Source organism: Archocentrus centrarchus, chromosome 15 (genome assembly GCF_007364275.1).
Source record: "Archocentrus centrarchus isolate MPI-CPG fArcCen1 chromosome 15, fArcCen1, whole genome shotgun sequence".
Taxonomy (NCBI): Eukaryota; Metazoa; Chordata; class Actinopteri; order Cichliformes; family Cichlidae; genus Archocentrus; species Archocentrus centrarchus.
In genome coordinates, this window is record NC_044360.1 from 6,849,543 (window position 1) to 6,867,930 (window position 18,388).

General features: G+C 41.3%; 1 pseudogene; it reads left to right on the top strand.

The window, feature by feature from the left end:
* LOC115793078 (contactin-associated protein-like 4) overlaps window positions 1–18,388 on the top strand; it is a 90,756-nt pseudogene that overhangs the window by 44,388 nt on the left and 27,980 nt on the right.

The window sequence follows — 18,388 nt, forward strand, 5'->3', positions numbered from 1 at the left end:
GATAAAGGCTCGCAAAAGAGACCTCCATTTTCTCCCGTCCTGTGCTGCAGCCTCAAGCTGGCTCCATCATCTTGATGTCTGCCTGAAGGTCTCTATCGAAGGTGTTTCCTGGTTGGCCTTTCTTTCTCTTCCCTTGGCTGCATGTCAGGGTGCTGATTGCTGTTAAGAGTTTGTTGTTGCTCATCTTAGCTGGATCTATAGGATTCTCCTTATGCAGCTGCTGATGAATGTTTCGTTATTGGTGATCTATTGGTGATCTTTGTAATCCTCCATATTTCAGAACTATACAGCAGCTCTGATTTCACACTGTAAGATTCAGGCTCAAGTTTGTTGCAACAGCAGTCTGGTGTTGCAGATGTTTTTAAGCTGCGTGGCACTCCCACTTGGCTTCTTCATCGCTGTCATTGGTTGGTGTGTAGCACTGAATGACGTTTAGTTTAATTTTCTTTTTTTCAAGCTATGAAGGCTTCATGAGTATTTTTGGCCCATGGGGCTCCCGGCCTATAAGTGCTCTCTGTGCTGATCTTGAAAGCAGGAGTGTCTCTCCTTCTGTGTGGGGAGCATCTTCTTCTTTGTGTCCTGAATACAGCATCATCTCCTAACTTGTCCCAACAGAATGATCTTATATTTCTGTCTGCTGGTTTATGCATATTGACTGCAGCATGGGCACATAGTGTAGCTCCTTTTCCTCGTTGTGTTTAGAAAAGAGGAACAAGCTCTTTTTGAGGTGTTCTCATTCATTTTCTAGGATAGTGTGCTGTTTACACAAATCTCCAAGTATGTATAATGTGCGACGATAGATCATAATAAATAAATGCAGATGAATTTACCATCTATTAAAATGCCTACACACAAATTGTGTAGATACCATTTTAATGGATATTGAAATGATAAAGTAAGTAAACAAATATTTTCAGAAAAAAATATGTTTAAAGGACAATGCATAAGGGAACACAGTGGCATTTATATAGTGCTGTTCAAGTCTTTACTGACCACTTAAAGCACTTAAGTGGTCAGTAAACAACATATTTTATCACATGTATTTATAGAGCACTTTACTCTGCGCTCTGAGCATTTTATTTACCTTCCATGCACATCTATAGCCAATTTAAAATCGCCAATTAACCTCAGATGTCTTTGGACTGTGGGAGGAATGTTCGTGTATGTGTTTGTGCACATGAAAATGTGTGGCTTTTTTTTTTTTTTTTGGTTTTGTCTCAAGCTAATGTACAACAATACTGATCCTCTAAAGCTTTCACCTCTTCAGTCTGCTTTACTCTATATTGCTTTAACTACCCCACAAAGAGCTTTTAGATTTGATCAGATGTCAGTGTGCTCTGTGCTGGACTGAAAATAGAAACCTAGTATTCCCATTAGAGAACCTGGGAAAGAACGTATCACTTTTGCTGCCCCAATGGTGGATTTACTGCAATTACCACTTCTCAAAACTATAAGCCTGCTTCTCACTCTGTCTGTTTTTGCCTCTCCAAACTTCTGATCTCCAGTGTGACCTTAGAAAGCTTTTGGCTGACATTGGTCTTCACTGAGATCTGCCTGTGCTTATATTAAGCCAGGCCATAATCATTATGGTAATGCGCTTATGTTTTTTTTAAGGAGACTTGCAGATGACATCTTTGTGTGTCTGAGTGGCACCAGACAGCCTTGGAACTAATTCATATTCAGCCATTATTATTTTCTATACTCATTTCTCTCTCTTAATATCTTTTCCTCCCTCCTTTTCTCCATCTGTCTCAGGGCAACGTGACCTTTTCATGTTCTGAACCTGTTTTTGTTGCCACGACATTCACCGGCCCCCAGAGCTTCCTTCAGTTACCAAGAAGAATAGATCCGTCTTCACCGGGCATCTCGGTGGGGCTTCAGTTTCGAACGTGGAACAAGGCCGGGCTGCTCCTGACCTTTGATCTCCCAAATCAAGAAGGCACGGTTTGGCTTTACCTGAGCAAAGCCAGGCCACATTTACAGATCCACAAGTCTGGCAGGGCACCACTGGAGCTGAGCACAGGTCAGTCTGACATCTTACTATCAATTTAAACTCTTTGTCAGGGCAGGTATCTCCATACTCCATTACTAACTGAACCAATTTAAAGCAGAAATATGGACAAAGGAGCTTAAAGTTACAAATTCAGTGTCACAATTTTTCAGAAATTTATGAAGCAAAAATGCAGAAATAAAATTTGTATCTTGAGCCCAAAGTGTCTAGAGGGCAGAGAGCTGATCTATCATTCTGTGGATTTGGATTCAAATCCTTCTGTTGCCATCGATCTTTGTGAAGATTTCCTGAGCACGACACTGAATCCTCACCGGCTCCAGAAGGACTTTTTTTTATAGCCAAACTAAACTAAATAGTCTCTTGTGTAAAGTTGGCTGACTGCACAAATGTGAGAATAGCACGGGTGATTTTTAGGTGTTATGCCTCTTGCAAGTGCTATTCATGTGATACCCTTTGAACTGTGGAAGAGGATTTGAACTGTGGAAAGTCAGACTTTCTTAAACTATGAACAGTAATTTATTCTAATCTGTCCCTTTTGTGCCTTGAGGCTGTTTGCTGTGATTTGGTGCTATATATAAAATTTAATTGAAAATTGAACTGAATTACAAGAAACTGAGTATTTCAGGAATAAGAATGGATTTAAGAGACTGCTCTGTTTCAATGTGACATGAGAGAAAGACCAACATCTAAAAAAAAATAGCCTAACATTGTCCAGAGTTCTCATGTTGCCATAATATTCTATATACTAGTCAGTGTGTGTGTGTGTGTGTGTGTGTGTGTGTGTGTGTGTGTGTGTGTGTGTGTGTGTGTGTGTGTGTGTGTGTGTGTGTGTGTGTGTGTGTGTGTGTGTGTGTGTGTGTGTGTGTGTGTGTGTGCCCACCTCTTCAGGATCATCTCTGAATGATGGTCAGTGGCACTCTGTGGACCTGATCTCAGAACGAAGACGTCTGACCATCACGGTGGATGGCGATGAAGGAGCCACTGCTCACGCCAGTCCCTCGTTTCTTATTACCACGGGAGGTCCTCTTTTCTTTGGTGGTAAGCAAGAAATAAACAATAACGTGCATGCATTATTATTCATCTTTTTTTCTGTATTGTTTAGTGTTTAGTCTGACCTGTCAATCAGTCCAATCTGAATTCAGATTGGACTGATTGACAGTCCATGGCATTCATTGTGGATGCCATGGCTTCTCTTGTGTCTCATTTAGTGATTGATGTGTTCTCTCCTGTGCAGGTTGTCCTGCTGAAAGAAACAGTCAAGAGTGTTTGAACCCCTTCAAAGTTTTCCAGGGCTGCATGCGTCTGCTGACTGTGGACAACAAGCCGGTGGACCTGATCAAGGTGCAGCAGAGGCAGATGGGAAACTACAGTCACCTGCAGATTGATATGTGTGGCATCATTGACAGGTCAGACCCAAATGCACCATTTGTCACACTGATTAAAGTAAATGCTATGTGAGGGTGTTGGGTATTGCTTTTGTCTTCATTTATCCAGGAAAGGAACACATTATTCTGTGTAATACATGTTTGGTATTAACAGGCATTGTCAGAAAAGAGGATTCACTGGTGTTGAAATGTTCGATTTTGTTGTCACGCTTCCTTTTGTAAATCTTCTTAATCTCCCTCTGAAGCCTTTTTGTGAAATGGGGTCGCATGTGGATTATTAAGCAGCAGTGAATTGGATGCAAAAGCAATATGGCATCAATGTTTCCCAAAATGTTCTTTGGCTAAGAAAACAATCCCATTTTTTGTTTTCTTAAAGCACCATATGACATGTAGCTTGTTTCTGATGCGACTGTTATGAGGAAAATAAAACCAGGAGGCATTCACATACACACTGAAGCAGTCAGTGTTCAGCAGAGAGCTGAAGGAAACAAGCGCCGCGATGAAACTTGCTCATTGCTGCCTGTTCATTACTGGTCCTCCAGTGGTTATCTGCGCGCCTCTGCTCGGGTTCTGGTGCCTTGGTTTGTTTTGACAGTATAACATTTTATAAGGACACCAGAGCCATATATGCATACATGCTGGGGGCTGAAATGCTCTACGCTGAAAAATCCTTTATTACCTTCTGACAGAATCGATATTTCAGGCATTTCCATATCATCAAATAGTCAAGAAACTGTGGCCACTAATATGTCTCTCTTCTCTTTCCATACGGCAGAAAATGTCAAGTCAAGCTCCGCTGTGTGAGTTTAATGTTGTGCTGTGTGTGAGCAGTAACACATTGCTCTCAGAACATGACATTAGACCTTTTTCCAAATCATTAGAGCCCACTAGGAAATGGCACACATATTACCCACAGAGCAGCTTTTGTTTCAATAAAATGTCAACTTGAAAAATTGATTTACAGTTCTCCAACCCCTCACCTCCAACCCACAGTGCACTTTGCTGAAATAAGTGGTGCTTGACTGATCATATGTATACCAACTGTATTAGTGGACTCTCTGGCTTGATTGTGTAACTTATGGAAAAGAATACAAGATATGCACACAGATAGGTGAGTCAACAGGAAAAAAAAAAAATTATAATGCATGTATTTAAAAGCATTAAGTGGTGGTGGAAATACAAACTGCTGCCTCCATGCCAATGTACTTTGAGAAGAAAAGCAAAGAAATTGGCATTAAAAAACAAACTTTACCATCTGACAGGCCTGCTGAGTAAGTCTTTTTCTAACAGCAAATTTCCTCCTGACTAAAAGATTAAAAATACATGCTGCTCTCCCTCCCCTTCTCCTTCCCTCTCTGCAGTCACAATTTGCTGACCTCATTTCCCCTTCCAAATATATTTACCTACTCATTCACTATTCAGCCAACCTTCATTCCCTTTGTTGCTCGTTCCTCTTCTTCAATACACCCTTCAACCTTATTTCCCCTTTTTCTGGATTTCTCTGTTTCTTTCTCTATAGTTTCTTTCTTTCCTCTCATTATTTCTGATGTTCCAGTTTGTTTCTTTCACCCGTTTTCCGTGTTTTCCTTCTCACTGACTGTGAAGGAAAAAATGTAAATTAGCAGCAGCACAGTTTTCTCAGACTTGTTTTATGTGATTTTGATACAAATTCCTGTAAAAATGCAGGAATCTTTGTACAGTGATTCTTCACAAATAAAACTGAATACGGTAAATATGAGTCAGAAAATTATTATCAGCAAGCTTCCCTTTAACTCTGTATTTTTCACTTAGGTCAGACTTAAATCTAATGCCACTGCCTAATGGAACTGCCTTTGACTCATCTGAGCAAAAATCGTGATCCGTTACGTGTCACCGCTTTATTTAACACACGTATTAAAAGTAGGCTTAAAAATATTTCAGCACCTTGAGGTGGCATTTGCTCAGCTTACAGATGGTTCTGTTTGTGTTCTTAAATAGGACGTTTTCCCAGCATTTTATCTCCGGGGGTCTTACAGCCCAAGCAAGGCCTGCTGTGAATTTTCCTGTGTGGGTGTGTCCTGCTCGCCCTCCAGCCTTAGGTGTCACCTTCCTGTCCAGCTGATTCTACTCAGCAATTAGGCCACAGCAGCCTTTGTAGCTTGTGAGCTATGTGTGTTTGTAATGCTTATGTCATTTTGCATCTTTTAGTCTTTCTGACTTCCTGTTTTGTTCGGTGACCAACTTCCAGGTTTTGTTGTGTTCTTTGTTTTGAAGAAAATGGTGGCTTGTCCATCTCTTTTAGTTTAATTATCAATTCTTATTAAATTCTTGCCAGGCTGCCTTCTGTGTCTCTTCCCCCCCAATCTGGACTCTGTTACTTCCCCACATCCCCCCACAAGGGTTAGCTAGCAGTGGGCTTCCATGACCTAGACTCCTGCAGTGAATAATTTCACTGTGGTTGTTGAAGTGTTTTATTTATTTATTGGGAGAGGTGTGTTATGTGTGCCATACACACTAACATGCCTCTCTCTCTCTCCTCACATTACATACCAAACACAGCCTCTTAATTTAGCGGTCTATTTACAGTTTAAGTGGCACCACCCAGCTTATCAACCCCTCCACTTGTCATGGTGCTGGAGATAGTGACACACCAACCAACCATTTATGAAAATGATCAACTGTCACAACTAGTGGTCAGGAAAGCTAAGTGGACCCAAGAGCAGAGGCGGATGCGAAAACGTGAGTGACTCACAAACGATTTATTAGAAAAACAGTGGGAGATATGGTTAGCACTGGGGGTTTGCAGAGGAATCCGGCGTGGTGACTGGTTGTTGATGGCTTTCTCGGGACTCCGATTCCAGGGGGAATGGGAATTCTCACTAGGCAGAGGAGGAGATGGCTGGTAGTGAGTTTTCTGGAGATTGGCAGTGAATTGAAAGTTCCAAACAAAAAGAGTCAATCTTACTTGAGTCCGGGAATCGAGGAGTCCGGCAGGGGAGGCACGTAAGGGCAGTAGGGGTTTGGATGGTCCGTGGGGGGGCAGGCAGAAAGCAGTGAGTGTGGAAGGTGACCGGCACGTAGTGCCTGACGAGCGGATCCACAAGGGCAGGCAGGCTGAGGCAAGTTGAACCTTCCTAGAGACACAGAGACATAAATACCTGACGGGCAGTAAACACTATACACATCGTGAGTTGGCTGGAGGTCGTTACCACTGTGGTTGAATGACACTCTGGCGGAGACCAAGGGAAACACCTGGACCTTAAATGCAGGGCTAATCGCTGCACCACAGAAACCAGGTGCGCAGGATTACCCAGCTTAGACCTCAGGCTCAGGCCTTGAAGTAGCAACACACAGCACGACCTGCCCCCTGGAAGAAGGAAGAGAGAGAACCACCACAAGAAAACCCCTGCATCCTTACATCAACAGAACTAACAATGTGGCACACATATTATAAGTCTGTTTTCCATTTTCATAACCAGGTGATATGTTTTGAATTTTCAACAATCGGCTGTCAAACTCACAGCTGGTGCAGCTGCTGTCCAGGTGTCACCTCGCATGAAGAGCATAGGTTTATGTAAGCTCTCTAAATCAAATTTATGTGCTATATTAATGAATCAAAGCGTGCTTAAAGTTCACTATGGTTCAGTTTGCTTTACTAATGCCTTTAAGTTTATCACTTTTCACTTCAGGTCAGCTGGGGTCAGTGATGGAGTGAGTGAATTTTACCAAAATCCAATCCGAGGAGGAGGAATTGAGTTGGATCACTCTCCAGCTGGAAACATAAGAAAATAAGACATATTTCATTTTATAGGTTACAGGTTGTCTGTTAAGTTCCAACCTTTGTAATGACATATTTTTTTGTGGTGGTGGTTCTTGCTTATGTGACTTCCTTAAAACAACACATTAAGAACATGTTGGTGAGACCTAAGATGCACGTTTTGTAGTCCATCTTCTGAACATTGTAATTTCAATAAAACAGACATCAGCGTTCTCTGTGCATGGCGAGTCCTCTTTAGTTCTCTTTCACACCTTTTTCTAACTTCATGATGTTTTCCATTCAGGTTAACGGTAATCAGGAGGTCAGAGGTCATTTTATCGACTATTTGACCACACCTGTTGTGTTTTCCCCTTGTCTTCCTCATCCATTTAGATTCTTGTTTTGCTGCCCATTAGATTTTGTATTACAATCTGTGTTGGAATTGTTATAAATAAATAAATAATCATTACATATTACTCATTAATTTTCTTAAAAGTAATGCAGTACTTAATTACCTGCCAGAGAAAGTAATTTGTTACACTACTTGTTACATTATTTTTGCTTTACTCCGTAAGTAACCTGAAATGCATTGTCACATAATTATCATTTAACAATATAAGCCTTAGGCTGCAGTTCCACATACCAACACAACATAGATCTTTATTTTAGTGTTTACATGTGAACAGAAAGCCGACAACACAAAGTAAAGTTGAAAACCTGCCCAAAGAGACTTCAAATTGATCACCACAGTGATTGTACTGTAAAAACATGTACAGGTGGAAATGTCTTCCTCCTCATCACTGCCTTTGTTACCCGTTGAAGCTCAGGCTCTGGATGCTGGGCTGGCTGCCGGTCAGCATACGCTCAGCTTTGACATCACTCTGGATTCTTGGCTAGCTTTGTGTTAGCATGCTGTCTGTGCAGATGCTTGCCAAGAACCAAAGTTGTGTATCAGTTGTGAATCCGTGATTGTAGGGCAGGTGTGCAGGAAGAAAAAAAGCGTGTTTCTTTAATATTTTTTTCTCCCCTTCCTATCTGCCCAGTGTGCAGATAACCGAAGAACCTCTTTAATACGAGTAATGTAATTACTGAGTTTAGTACAGGAACACATTATATTACTGAAAAGTATAACGTGATTACACTAACGCGTTACCTTTTCCCTTCTTCGTCCTTTGGGTCTTTTCTCCACCGTATTCTGCCACCACCACTCCACCATTCAACCACCCAGCCGGCACTCAGAGGATATTTACTCATCATTCCCGAGTTTCATGTACTCATATTCTATATGGCAGAGTGCTGCATTAATTTATAGAGTAATAAACTGTTTAGAGTAGGCACATTTTAGAATAACAGTTTGCTGCTGGCAGATGTAGCTGCTGGTAGTTCACAGACATTTAACAGGGAAATTAGTTACAGTGTAAAAGTCATGAAGTTTTTGCTAGTTATCAGAAAAAAAATACCTTCATCCTATTATTTATTGATTCATTTATTTTATCTCTCTAGAGTTACTCTCTAGGCAATCCACATCTTAATTTTTAAATGTGCCCTATTTTCATCTCAAACATTAGTTAGGAAATCAGTGCTGTGTTTTTGCCTTCAATTAGCCTTTAATGTCTCTCAGACTGAGTAAACAAACTTTTGTAAGAAACTAGATGTTTGCATGCTCTCCTCCCCCTCTCACCACCAAACTGAGCATCAAGCGCTACCCACACCGTCCTCTCATGAGGATCGGGTATTTTAAAGCAATTACTTCACTGATGCAATAAACAGAAGACCAATTACACAGAACGATGTGTGTCATAAACTAGTTCCCCTGTGACGATGGGAAATGTTAGTGTGTATAAGGTTGATACTGAGATGTGTGCTTTCTGTCCTGTCTCTCTTTCAGATGCTCTCCCAGTCACTGTGAACATGGAGGCAGCTGCAGTCAGTCATGGAGCACCTTCCACTGTAACTGTTCTGCTACCGGCTACAGCGGAGCCACCTGCCACAGCTGTAAGGACACGATGCTTTTTTTGGTCGGAGTCATTCAAAGGTCACAGATCCGGAGCGTCTGCGCAGCTATGTTTGCATTCGTGTTTGCTTTAACTTCATTTCTCTTCAGACATTGTTGTGACAGAAGGTCAAGCAGAGATTAAACCTCTTTCCAGCAGTCATGATTGTGAGAACTCATGGGATAACCACTCAGCACAAAGACAGAGCGATTTAGAGGTTTAAAAAGACACACAAGAAATAATGAAAGAAATGAGACACAACTCTATGGCAAAGTAAACTCTTTATTAGCACTTAAACCGTGAAGCAGATTCTATGGAAAAGACGCAAAATGTGCTTTTCTTGAGCAAATTAATGAGATTTTAGTTTGCAAAAGCTTTTCTGAATATTTTCTTTGAAAGACTCGGTAATTTGCTGTTTTGACAATCATCTAACAAAACTGAAAATCACTGGATATTTTTACACACTTCAAACAAGACTGTGTAGCTTTTGTTCAGCAGTGGCAACAGCAGCCTCTGTAGCCGTAAGTGGTAATTACAAGATTCTAGTGCATTAACTTAAATGGTAAATGGACTGCTGCTTGTATAGAGCTTTTTATAGCTCTCTTTTAACTGGGCACTCAAAGCGCTTTTTACACCCAATTACTACATTCACCCATTCACACAGTGCTTTATTGTATGTTTTAAAGTGGTTTCAAGCAAGCACAAGACATCATTTTGATGGTAAATATTTTCCTCTGCTGCTGAACTATTTTTGTTAATCGAGGTGCACCAAAATACAACATTTAGAGTACATATCTTCAGCTTTTATTTATGTCCACTTTTTCATTAATTTCACCTGTATAAACAATATAAACTAAAACGTGACTGGTCAGTGGGGCATACAACTATTTGGCAATTATTTAGTTTTTTTTTGTTTTTTTTTTTATTGTTTGTAAGGTATGAAAAAGATATTGAACTACCCTGTGAACGACCATGACCGAGTACAGGTGGTGGCTTACGACACCAGCTGTCAGCCACCTAGAATGAGGTCTTAAGAGCCCTTCCCAGGCACCTCAACCCCCACTCACACGTTCCTTCAGGTGACCTCAATGGGTCACATGGCAGGATGGGGCAAGGTCATCTTGACCATGTCTCTATGGTTATGATGACCTGATATGTTTGCCTACATGTACTGAGTAGTTGTCATATGATTGAGTGATTCAACATTTGTGTTAACCAGCAATTATGCAGGTATACCTAATAAAGTGGCTTGTGATAGGGTGTATCTATTAAGGGGAAAATCCAGTGGAGTAGAGTTAGTCTGTCTGCATCAACATTATTTTAAAAAGTCTTAAGTTACCTGCCATCTGCTGAACCAGATCAGATGTTGAAAGAGAATCTAGAAGACCAACCACAGTGCAGCTGCATAGGCAAAAAAGTTAAGACATCATAAACTTGAATGGCTGCAGTGATGATGATGATGATAATCTGTCTCGCTCTCTCTCCTCAGCAATATACGAACAGTCCTGTGAGGCTTACAAACACAAAGGCAACATTTCGGGGTATTATTACATTGACGTGGACAGCAGCGGACCCGTCAAGCCACAGCTGTTATACTGCAACATGACAGGTAGCTGACACACACATCAAAACACACACACGTCAACATGCCTGGTGCCCACTCTCTTCCTCTCTCTTTCATCCTGTCTCTTTCTCTGCCTGTCAGTCCTGCAAAATAAAGCATACAAACACAGACACAACTGAAAACGAAAAATTAAAAATGCATGCTTTCCTTTATTCTTCTTTTGCTGTGGCAGAGGACAAGACATGGATGGTGATCCAGCACAACAACACAGACCTGACGAGAGTCCGGCCATCGCTAGAAATGAATCAACAATCAGCTCATTTTGAATATGCATCTGATGAGGAGCAGCTAGCAGCAATCATCAGCCTATCAGAGCACTGCGAACAGGAACTTGTTTACCACTGCAGGAAGTCACGCCTACTCAGCTCACCAGGTAAAGATCAACAGTGCTCTTTAACACAACATTTAAAGACTTGTTGTGATGCAGTGTTTTCAAATTCAAACAGGAAATTGAAGGAAGATGATGAGGTTGTTTGGAGGCAATCATGGGTTCATGAAAACAACCGTTAAGACTCTTGCATAGTGTATGTTGTGCAACACTGTGCATGGCAAGAGCTTTCTGTATTTATGATTGAAGATGTTATCAACAGAATGCCTGTTTTATGATCCACAATTAAAGTTAATTGAGTTTTACCTTTTGCAGCCAGCAATTATAAAAAATGGGACCTCTGATTGAATTTGCTGCCATGTAGATGCTAAGTAGTATAAAATCATTCCGTTTTGTGTGTCCTGATTACAAAAATGTGTTCAAAGCGTCTCATTATGGAAACTCAGCTCCCTTCTGGGGAATCTTTGCATCTTTGTCTTGCTCTCTGCTCAGTCCTGCTTTGGCCTAACTGCTGCAGATCTGCAGATCATCTCCCCAGCCTCCTCCATCATTAACACAAACATTTGTATTTGTTTATCTCATGTTCGTGCATTCAAATGTGAATCTCAGGCTGTGCTGTGGGTGGAGGGTGTAATCTGCGGGTCTGTCTGCTTGTTCGGATTTTTCCAGTGCATCAGTCACTTGATGTAAGTGATGTGTGTGTTTCAGAGGGCTCTCCACTCAGCTGGTGGGTAGGAGGCCCAGGTGTAGGACAAATGCACACTCACTGGGGCGGAGCTCCACCAGGCAGCCAGCAGTGTGCCTGCAGTCTGCAGGATAACTGTGTGGACTCCAAATATCACTGCAACTGTGATGCTGACGGCAATGAATGGTACTGCATTCACTGATCTTATAAAGACAACAATGTGACGTGTTCTGCTATGAAAATAGCTCATAACTGTACTGCATTTATAAGCAACCAAATAGAAGACCGAGCATGTATAGATTTTATGGGGTAAGCATCTAATATATTTATTTTTGTAAGAGGATATGCAGCTTTGGCATACTAATAATAATGAACTCAGATGAGTATTATTACTCATCTGAGTTCATTATGATTGGTCCCTCTTATCTCTGTTTATTGGGGGGTGGAAATAACGGTGAAGAATTATTTTCTTTGTTCTTTTCTCCTCCTATGACACTGATTATAATGATAAATAACATTCTTCTCATGCTTTGTCTTTACTAAGAATAGACACATCTTTCCTTCCTCCAGTTTGTGGCTTCTTTTCTAAAAGTCTGCGTCTTCCTTTTTCCCCCTCCTGTCCCCATTTGTCATTTTACTGTTTTCTAGGACTAATGATTCAGGCCTGCTGACGCATAAGGAGACACTCCCTGTTAGATCTCTGGTGCTGGGTGATATCCAGAGGCCTGGCTCAGAAAGCGCCTACAAGGTGGGACCTCTTCGTTGCCATGGAGACAGTAAGTTGAATTCAGCACCCCCAATGATATGTTTTGAAATGAGGCCCATGTGTCATGTCAGAATTGTAAACTCATTCATGAGACCTGCTTCAAATTTAATATTTCATGCATTTTGCAGAAAATGTCTGGAATGCTGCATTTTTTGACAAGGAGACGTCGTACCTCCACTTTCCCACATTACACGGAGAGCTGAGCGCAGACATCTCCTTCCTGTTTAAAACCACTTCATCATCTGGTGTCTTCCTGGAAAACCTGGGCATCAAAGACTTCATTCGAATTGAACTCAACTGTGAGTAAAACCTCTTTGGTGAGATGTCTAATCCAGAGTTCACTTAGATGTGAGTACAAACTGAGCAGGAAGGATCATCCTTGGAGTTAAAGTTTCATTTGGTTTTAACTCAGCCGGAGGTGATGGTGTCCATCAACCCTTCAAAAGAAATACTTTACAACAACACTGCCATTTATTTCTCCTCCTCTGGGAAATCACAGCATTGTTGTTTTTGCTGTTGTTGTTGCAGCCCACTGCTGTGCATTTCATTTATAACTACCAGAGCATGTAGCTCTCTCTGTCACTGGTGTTAAAACACTCCACAGCAGCACTGACTGAACTACCATGTCAAAGAAACAGTTTACTCATCTGCAGTCATTTATTTTTGGTGGTAGAGCTCTGTTCTGGGACCTCCCTGTTTTTCCGTGTCCAGGTATGGACATGGAAAAGCAGGAAAGTCCCAGACATCACGTCACATTGATCAAGTCTGGCATAGAGTGAAAAAGTGATGCTGGTGTGGAGATGGGGTAAAAAGTGGCTTGCAGATGTGCAGCATGGTCTGCATGTGATTTGTCAAAATGATGGACAGCGTATCATCTAGTTATCAGTTGATGTGGACCAGCCCTGAGGTCAGATGATCTGCAGCTATAATAATCAATAATCAGAAAGTTGCTGGAAGTATTCTTGGACAAGATAATGAACCCCTGGTGTATCCATCTTGTGTGCAGTGCCTTGAGTAGTCATTAAGACAACAAAGGAGCTGTGTAAACCTCCATCTACATTCTTCTACATATAAAGTCTTTCTACTTTTTACTATTCCAGCTGAGCTTGACTGAAATGTTCCAGTTCAGACGGTGAAGTGTGTGCTGCTGTTGCCGTCTTCTTTGAAGCCCTTTCTTGATGAAGAGCATCATTTCACTTGATTGCAAAAGAAAAACAATCTACCATTGTAGCTGGCCTTACCATAAAAAGGAGTGCATGCAGCTATTTAGGTTTAAGGCTGCAGTCAGCCATCAGATCTGACACTTGACCCAGTGCTGGCATTTTATATTTCAATATATGCAGTGTTCAGTTACAGTTTATTCCTTATTCTCTGCGCATTTTTTTTTTTTATCTATAGACAGTATTTTAGTTTTAATTTAGCTTCATCACATCACTAAGCATGCAAAGATGGTGAACTCATGCACCATGTCACACTGCACCAACAGAAAAACCTTTCTACATCTCATTTCCCTTCATCCTGAATGACTGCAGAAAACAGGAAGAAGCAGAGTTAGCATTCATCAGATAGAGATTTGGAATGCTGCACTTTGAACATCCAGAAAGGGGATCGATCGGCTCATAGAAGGTGGACAAGGAGCTTATCTGGCCAGGGGGATGATGACAGAATTGTGAACAAATTAAGTTTGGTAGCATTGGAAAAGGAGAAGTAAGGGAAAGAAGACACAAGAACACAGACTCCTTGCAAATAACTAAAAACTGGATTATGGAAATATTTTCTTTCCTACTTTGAACGTCTGCCTGAATTTCCTTGAAAGCAAATTCTGAGAAGAGTTTTAAAATGCCACATTTACAGCATATCACTCAGTCCACGTGTCAGATTAAAGGTAATAAGCTTTGTAAAACTTGACATTTTCAAAAATGGAATTAGATTAATAATAACTATAATAATTCTACTTCTATGAATACCATGAATTACTGCTACCTTTACTAACTTTTCCCCAAAAATCCAGCAATAAATTGACAGTGGGATATAAATCAGGTTGATACACTGACGTCAACAGCTTTCGATTAGCTGTTTTATCTGAAAACAGCCTCAAGTAGTTCTTTAACTTTGTGGCTAGTTGTCACAACTACAGTGCATCGTTTTTTCTTCCAAAGTTGTCAGCAGTTTTATGTGACATCCTCATGAGCTGCTTGGTGTCAGCTTGTGTTTGCATCACTTAGGTGATACGTTACTTCAGCCTGAAAATGTTTCTTCTCATCAAAGTTCCAGTGGTGCTCATGTGTCAGCTGCCTCTGTGCTTCATCTGCTTTCTTCCACAGATGGTGGAAGAAAGATCTTACAGAGAATGAGGACTTCAGAGCGAGCCTGGTGACAAGTAAAAGGGGAAAACAAGAGAGAGCTTAGCAAGATAAAAGATCCTTTGTAGTTTCGCTGTAAAACTACACAAAGTTTGTTCAAAACAAAGACGCGTACTTTACTCGTAATAATTTCTGACATGTAAACAGTGATGTGATCAGATTTTCCTATGCAAATTGGGCTGTGCGTTCTTTCTTTCTTCTTGTGGAAACATAAATATTTGACACAAAAGTGACAAATTAAAGAAAAAAACTAAACTTCTGACCCTGAGGGGCTGCAGTGGCTCTGCTATGATGTGGATGATATTTGGCTAGCATGGTTTGTGCCTACCTGTCTCCTGATAGTACAAATCAATACAAAGTGGCTTTAAGCTGATCACTTTTAACCTCCCTGAAACAGAGACACAAGGCAGACACTTGACACAAGGCAAGGCTGGTGACTGCTTGGGGCCCCAAGCCAGTATGGGGCCCCTTGGGGCTGGCAGACCGTAATCTACAGCAGTGGCAATTGGCAAAGTTTGCAATGACAGTAGGAGAGACCTGACTTGACCTGACCCCGTCTGACTCAACTCACTCCGGTTTCTGCTTAGCTCTGAGGGAGTGCAATCTTCGGGCCTGGAGTAGAAACCAAGGCCCCTGGCCAACATTCAAAATTTTTTGTTGATGCCAAAATATTTATAACATCATGAACACCGGTTGGATTGCCCCCCCTTCAAATGTTTGCCCAGGGCTCCAGTAGACTCCAGAATTGCCACTGAACACTGAGCGACTCCCTCCAGGATGAAAGTGCTCCCCATCCATGTGATGTGTTAGAAAAGGAACTGAATCATATGCTGTGGTCTTCGTATTTATCAGCTCTCAACCCAGCCGAAAGCCTATTTGAGTTTCTCCAGAGAATCAATACCAAGGTGCAGCAAAGGTCTTCTGTTGGCATGTAAAGGTTCAATACATTAATAGCATCCTTTCCTTTTTGGTTTTCCTACAACTTGTCACCCAGTTTTAATTAATTAGGAGTTTAATCATGCAAATAAACCATTGTATCCTTGCTTGAGCATATCCTTGTGTGTGAATACAGTACTAGCCAACAGCTGCCCTGTCTGCAGGGCAACAAGTACAAAACAGGCTGCAGGAAGGCATCAGAGACACAAAAGGAGCTTCTTAAATGTTCTAAAATAAGTCTTATTTTTCTTCCTGCTCTGATGCAGCCTCCAGTGAGGTCCTTTTCTCCTTTGACGTGGGTAATGGTCCATTGGAAGTTTCGGTGAAAGCTGGATTCCCACTGAATGACAACAGGTGGCATCGCATTCAAGCTGAGCGCAACGTTAAAGAGGCGTCGCTTCGCCTCGACGAGCTCCCTGCTGTCACGCAGGAGGCGCCTGCTGACGGGCCCATCCACCTGCAGCTGAACAGCCAGTTATTTTTAGGTGTGTGCAATTCAAAGCTGCTTTTTTTTTTTTTTTTTTTTTTTTTTAAGATCCTGAGAAAGCAATACAACACTCTGTTTCTTTCTCATCCAGTTATGAGCAGCAGTCCTGGTTATATTTTCAGTAACATTGCTTCCATTTCAGCCCAGGCTTGTTGTTGAAGTTGCTGGATGTTTTCTCCTTGTATTCCTTAAACCGTCTACAACATTCTGTTTCTGTTTTCGACTCTCTCTCTTTCTTTTCCCCACTTTGTCCCTCTTTTTCTTACAATACACAAAAATTGTCTCTGTGCTCATAGGGTACATTTTCATTGGTATTACATTCTTGTCACATAATCCAAATCTTCCACAAGTCCACAGTTCCCATCCAAGCTCCTAGCTTTAGTCTCATTATTGATCCACGTTAAAGCTGACAGATTTAAACAAGTTCACTGTATAGCGATCTTTGTTTCTAAGCCTTACTTCGATATAAGCTTAATAGACTTAGAGGAAATCCCCACAAAGTGACAGAAAAATCCTGGGGCAGTGCAGGAAAAATGCCATATTTTTAGTGGTCAGTTTCCTTGCAGTAACCTTGGTGGAGTGTTTGAACTCATTCCATTAGTTAAGGTAGTCGTTTCCTGACAGGTCCTGATGAAACTCTTGGCCCTGATATGAACCTCATCAACTCTGCAGCCATGGGAAACTGTTTATCTCATCATAACAGTCTTGAGATTGCCAGTTTGGCAGTCTGAGACAATTATAATGTTGCAGAACGTGAACTCTGAGGACAGCTGGAGGTTGTGATGCGAGAACTTAGAAAACAATAACTTTTTGAGTTTAAATTCTGCCCTAGAAGGGGGGGGGTAGTGTTCCTGTCACTGTCAGCCAAGCAGACAGGACAAGCAGACTGTCAGAGCGATTGGCAGCTCACTAACTTTCTAGATAACAACAATCAGCATGGTGCTGGGTGAGCAGAGACACAGCCACTGAAAAGTCAGTTTCTTGAATTTTTCACCTGCCAGTTTGGGTTTCACTGAGCTTCCTTTTAAAAATTCTTTATGAAGCTGGTGACAAGTCTTTTTCTCCTGGAGGTGCCGAATATTTTCTGCCATTAATAACAGAATCAGATCAGTCAGTTTTGCTCAAGAATTTGATAATACAGATTGTTTGTCATTCATACGTGTCTGAGTACATAAACCATAAAAAAATCACGTGTGCAATGTTTTTGATTAAGATCAATAACAGCTAGAAGGTAAAGCACTGCGAAAATTTCAAATCTGTCTCCCACGTCGCATCGTCCTGCAGCCATTCTTCTGTTTTCACTGTAAACGATGAATATGGAAGTAGAAAGCTGTTAAAATACAGATTTGTGATTCTCATAGTGTTCCAAATATAAAAGTGTTTCAGCTTTTTTTCACCTGTTCATCAGGTCAATCCCAGGGAACAAACTCAGGTGGCTGAAAATGCCCCGTAGATTTCCACAGTTAGAAAGGTGTTTGCTTTTTGCAGTGTAGATTATTGGCAATAGATGCACAAGCCTTCAAAAGCAGCACATCTCCGCATACCCAATAACAATATTTGCTAGATTTTTTTTAATAGTAACTGCTTCTCAGATGTGAGGATTTGCCACTTTCTGTGACATATGTCACTATATTTTAATATATTTTAACTATTCTCTATTTTTTTAAAAAACAAAACAGAAAAGACAAATTTGATTCCAGTATGTCCTGAATTTCGTGTGTGTATGTGTCTCCTCAGGAGGCACAGCTTCCAGGCAGAAGGGCTTTCGAGGTTGTATCCGCTCTCTGCAGCTGAATGGCATCACTCTGGACCTGGAGGAGAGAGCAAAGATCACCCCTGGGGTTCAGGCAGGATGTCCAGGCCACTGCAGCAGCTACGGCTCACTGTGCCAGAACCAGGGTCGCTGTGTGGAGAGACCCACCAGCTTCTCCTGCGACTGCAGCTCATCTGCTTACGCTGGACCTTTCTGCAACAAAGGTACAGAGATGTATGTTTGAGGTCTTCAAGCTCAGAAATAAATGATGACAAACAGAACCTTACTGTACTTTAATATTATCCCTCATGAGTTTGAAT